The sequence below is a fragment of the Oncorhynchus mykiss genome, chromosome 10 (genome assembly GCF_057628025.1).
Source record: "Oncorhynchus mykiss isolate SJ-2025 chromosome 10, ASM5762802v1, whole genome shotgun sequence".
Classification (NCBI taxonomy): Eukaryota; Metazoa; Chordata; class Actinopteri; order Salmoniformes; family Salmonidae; genus Oncorhynchus; species Oncorhynchus mykiss.
The window spans coordinates 61,939,975-61,945,974 of record NC_143031.1 but is presented as its reverse complement, the minus strand read 5'-3'; positions in this window follow the sequence as shown (position 1 = coordinate 61,945,974).

Sequence of the window (6,000 nt, the reverse complement as noted above, 5' to 3'; positions counted from 1 at the left end):
AGTCAAATGAACAGAAGCCATCAATAACAACGGTACTTGAAACTATCGTATAGTCCAATTGAAATAACTATTGAACGGCAGGAAATCTTGCAGACTGTGCCTTTAAACTCAGGCAATGCACCATACAGTACATGTTATAAAGTGTTAGGTTGACCACAATGCAATTAGGAAAACAACACTGAAATCAATAGCCAATCACATCGGCCACGGTCGGAAGAGGAAACATGCAGAGACACATGTAAACATATAGATCAAACTGACTTACTACACAGAAGCACAACCATACAGACACAGTGACACACACTGAGCACAAGACCAAGTGTGCGAAAACACAAGAGAAGCAGAAGGTAAAACTTTCTGTCATTTGCTGTGGTATTCCAGCACCCGAGAGATGCAGTCGGCAACTGACCGAGTGGGGATTTGAACCAGGTTGGGGAGGTCAGGAGCGTGACACACACACACACACACACACACACACACACACACACTCGATCAATGATGGATCCACCACCCCCCCAGTTATCCCTTCTGCATGAGTGCACTCAAACATGCACAGACACACTTGCACGCACAAACACAAACACAAACACACATACGCATGCACACACACTAACCTCTCTTGCAGTGGATAGAACACATTGTGCCTGTCAGTAAGTACTACGATTGGGTGTACTCCTTTTCCCACAAGCCCCTGCTCACTGGCTCCAGTGCAAGTCGTTTCACTCCTGTGGGGATATCTGATCCGCATTGGAATCCTGTCAGTTTCCCCCTCTCTCTATCTCCCTCGCTCTACTCTTTTTTCCCCTCACTGTCAGTTTCTCTCTGTCTTTCTAACTCCCCCTCTCCACTGTCTCCTTTTCTGCTTCCCTCTCCTCTCTCTCCTCTCCTCTCTCCGTCTCCCTCTGTCTGTCTATCTTTCTAGGCATCTGCCTCCCTCTCTCCTCTTTGTCTCCCTATCTGCCTCTCTCTCTTCCTCTCTGGTCTCCCTTTCAGTATCTCTCTCTCTATCTACCTCTAAATCCTCACTCTCTTTTCCTCATATCTCTCTATCGCTGCAACTATATTCCACAGTTATAGAAACCTGTCTCAGGAGGGCTAGTATTATAACAGCCAACCTCAGTTTTCAATAGCTGGGCCCCACTACTGCACCATGTCTACAAGGTACTGTCCTGTATCCACAGACACTGACCCAGGGTATGAGACGCTATGGGCCCTGGTCAAAAGTAGTGCACTATATAGGGAATAGGCTATCATTTAGGATGCAGCCATAGAGCGGCTCACTATAGACGGGCAATCCATATTTTTGCGGCTGTGGAGGCTGCTGAGGGGAGGACGACTCTGTCACACCCTGATCTGTTTCACCTGTCCTTGTGATTGTCTCCCCCCCCTCCAGGTGTCGCTTATTTTCCCCAGTGTATTTATCCCTGTGTTTCCTGTCTCTCTGTGCCAGTTCGTCTTGTGTGTTCCAAGTCAACCAGCGGTTTTCCCGTTCTCCTGCTTTTTGCTTTCTGCTTTGTCTTGTCCTCCCGGTTTTGACCCTTGCCTGTTTCTAGACTCTGTATCCACCTGCCTGACCACGAGCCTGTCTGCCACTTTGTACCTCCTGGACACCTTTTTGCCTGTCCACGACCATTCTCTTGCATACCCCTTTGGATTAATAAACATTGTAAGACTCCAACCATCTGCCTCCTGTGTCTGCATTTGGGTCTCGCCTTGTGCCTTGATAGGCTCATAATAATGGCTGGAATGGAGTGTTGGGACTGGAATGGAGTGAATAGAATGGCATCAAACACACAAAAAACATGTTTGTTACAATTCCATTTGCTCCACTCCAGCCTCTACGAGCCGTCCTCCCCTCAGCAGCCTCCACTATATTGCGGCTCATGTGGATAGTGTACGTGAGAGTGTTTGAAATTGTCATGCCTGCTCCCGCTCTTCTCCCCCCTGGCGCTCGAGGGCGCCAGGCTGCCCTGCATTACACACTCCTGCCACCGTCATTACGCACACCTGTCTTCCCTCGTCACGCGCATCAGCGATATTGGACTCACCTGGACTCAATCACCTGTTTATTACCTCCCCTGTATGTGTCAGTTCCCCAGCTTTGTTCCTGCTGCTGCATCGATTGTCGTCTGTCTTTGTGTTTCCCGGTTCTGACGCTGTTCCTGTCCTGTCGCATGTCCGTTCCAAATTAAATGTAAACTCCCGCCACCTGCTTCTCTTCTGCAGCGTCGTTCCTTACAGAGACATGCAAATGAAACATTTTGAATGACATGAATTTTCCAACACATGTTGCTGTAATAACATTCTGTTCAAATTACAGATCATGGAGGCAAATGTTCATTTGTACCGGAATCCTAGAAGGGTTCAAGAGGTGCACGTTTGACCATGGTTCTTAATAACCTTGAACCAATAAAATACCGTATTTACCCCAAACCCTGAAAATATTCAGTATGTGTAAGTATGACAGTTAGAAATAAAAAAAAAGACCAATAGAGGAACATCTGCATGGTCCAATTATGTTCCGCTTTTCAGCCACTCACAGCATGGTTCATGCCATTTCAACTCAGTCACGGCAGGAAGTACTGCAACCAGAATTGAAATCAAATGAAATGATTCTACGAGAATGAGAATTAACTTCCTGAATGAACTGAATTGAAATGGAATTGAGCCAAACCCTGGTAGACTACAGTATACACCAGAACAGGCTACTACTCCTAAACCTCCAAGATATGTCCATCAGGTTGTATATGACTCCTTCAAATCACACAAAACATCCGTAAGAGAACCAACAGTGTGCTTGTGTTGATGCTTCCTGCTAGCCTGTACACCAATTTAGGCTACTACTTAATGACGTCAAATGTCAGTGATGATCTTGGATCTAGCTGCTTCTAATAACACAACCAAAATCCCTACAGGGGAACCAACATAGTTTGTGTGATTATGTTTATGCTTCTCCTTCACAGTAACATGACTCAAAGGTTTCTGAAAGAGATGAGCGAGAGAGTGTTTTGACAAAAGGTCACGGTAGGGTCACAGCTCTGAGTGAAAGGTCTCATGGGAGAGATGGAATGAAAGGGGGGATCATAAAGAGAGCGGGAACAAAAGCAGGTTCAGCTCTCCTGAGACAGACGGGCAAATCATGTAGCAAACAAGTGTTGCTGTGCACATGAATAAGTGAGGGAACTTAGAAGCTGTTTCGGAAGGCACTTGAAGGGAGATGTTCCTCTCATAGAAATTTCGAAAGGAATTACTTGTACAATAAATTCATTGTCAATAGCATTTCTCAAACTCAACTGAAATCTCTAATGGTCACATGAAATAGTGATTATAATATTGTACTATTGTTGGTTGTGCATGTATGGAGGGTAATGCAAAGTCGAATGAAGAACAAAACGCCAACTACATGACTTGTTTATGTTTAATGAGTAAAGCGGATTACAGTAGTGCATACAGTACTAATAAGTATGGTGGATAACACTAGTGCTCTTGGTTTCAGCATACACACTAATAACAGACATACTGGAGGAGAAAGTTGAGCTATACACAACTTACAAGTCAAGCAACCACTGACTGTGAATGAACAGGGATTTCTGAATCCCACTGCAATGCTGTTTATCTCAATGAAACGTTCACAAACAAGCTACTGTTTGGCTCCTCCGTATCGTTTTAATAGGTACCTTGCCAGAATCTAATAACCACATTGCGATCAATAAACAAATCCAGAAACTCTGATCAAGTGCAATCCTGGGACTTGGGGCTAATTGGGCTTTTGCTTACAACAGCACTAACCTCACCCGTCGATCCAATGTGCTTTAAAATTACGACCCTCGGGTGTGTATTATAAAAACAAAGATTCATTTTGTGGTCAGATAAGTATCGACAGAGAATGACTATGTGGTTATCGTCATTTATTGGTGTTTCCAGAGCCCTCTAAGCCTCATAGGAACCACTTGTCTCCATAAATAAGTAATTACATTGAATCTGTTTAAAATGCAGTTTTAGTCAGGCAAAAACTTGAGTCCTTTTGTTCCGTACCTTATCCTAAAATGTATTACAGTAAGTGTATGGTAAAACTACCATAAACATAATGTAAATTTCCAATCATATTTTGCAAATAATGTGTAAAAAGTGTATTATGTGAACTGTAAGACTTAAATTGTTAATTGGTAGCTTTCCACACACTTGGGATACATCTCCATTACAATCTAGGATGCTTTTAATCTCAATGGCCTATTATATCAATGAGGACGATATTGCTGAAATAAAACACAAATAGCAGTTCACAACTGTATGTCCAAAGCTATGGCTAGTCACATAATATGTTGTGTGTGTCTCCCCACCGGAGACCGGAGTTCAATCCCCATGTGTACCCTTCTGACTTTACCTCCCCTCCTACACTTCTTACCTGTCTCAATAAGTTATACAAATACAACATGATACGCGCTCTATAGCACCAGGCTAGCATATTGAACATCCTCTGTCACTCGGTAGCACAGTTATCCATTTGACGGGAGAGATTCATACAGCCGAAGGATTGATCAGTGATCGGCCCTGCAGAAGAGCTGGAGTGGAAGTGGAAAGACCCCCCCCCCCCCCCATTTACTTCCAGCAGCCAGTGAGATCAATAGAGACAGAGAGAGAAAGAAATGGTAGAGTGAAGAGGGAGGAGGAAGGAGAGAGAGAGAGACAGATTGAGAGAGAAAAAAGAAGGCCACTAGATGTAAGACTTTCTGAGGAAATGATACTCATAGACACAATCAGAGCAGGCAAACGGATCCCTTCACCTTTGCCATCATTCCCGCTGGACAGGATCAACTCATTCTCCAATTACCAAAGATTCAAAGTGAGTTATAATGAACTTCATCCTCATCATTACAGACTTCATATTCTGAATATCATCAAAGGAAAGTGATAATCAGTTCAAGTTTGAGCAAATTGAGCCCCACAGTTTCCTCATCCTCTTATCTATTCTCAGGAACTGTAAAGCGCGCTCTGTCAATTAGTTATCTCAGCACAGTTCCTGTCACCGCAGCTCTCTTCCTGCTGTTGTTGCCAGGGAACGACACAACTGCGAATCAGAGGGCTGTAATTTCACACGGGAAGCTCCCAGACAGCTCTGCAATTAACATGTTTCAAAGTAATTTAGTGCCAGACTGGAACTGTTCCGATACGCACACTTAAAGGGGAAATCTGAATTTCATACAATAACAAAGTGCCACAACTGGCGGATGGGGCAGGATAAATGTAAGTACTCTCAAATTCATACACAAAGATATGGACACAAGGACTGACCATCCATGAGATCCCAATTATACTTTGAACCATGTTTTGAAGCTTTACAATTGCATTGTTTACAAACAGTACAGTTAAACAGGCTTACATTTTGTGAATGGGGATGCGAAAGTACCACAGAGAAGTTAGAAATCTCAGACTATGACAAAGCAGAAATTAGAGTTATGTTTATTTACCAAACTATTTTATACTACTTAGATTCAGATGAATTCATAGCCATGCTGATTTTGGAATAAATTGTGGAATTTTGTCTTACTCTTTGTCTTACTCTTTGTCTTACACTTTGTCTTCTACTCTTCAAAGGGATAAACTGCTATTTTAGGGATTGAGAGGGAAATCCCGATACACAAAGAGGGAAGTGAAAATAGACTTAAGGAAATGGTAGATTGTTGTAATGGAACAGTTTATCGTGTTTACACAATTCATTTGAAGTTCTCTATTTAAGTAGATATTTTTGATGGTATCGGTACTTTACTATTTATAAACTACTTTTACTACATTCTTAAAGAAAATAATGTACTTTTTACTCCATACATTTTCCCTGACACCCAAAAGTACTTGTTACATTTTGAATGCTTAGCAGGACAGGAAGAGAACATCACTGGTCATCCCTACTGCCTCTGATCTGGCAGACTCACTAAACACACATACTTAGTTTGTTTATGATGTCTGAGTGTTGGTGTGCCTCTATAAATTAAAACAACAAGA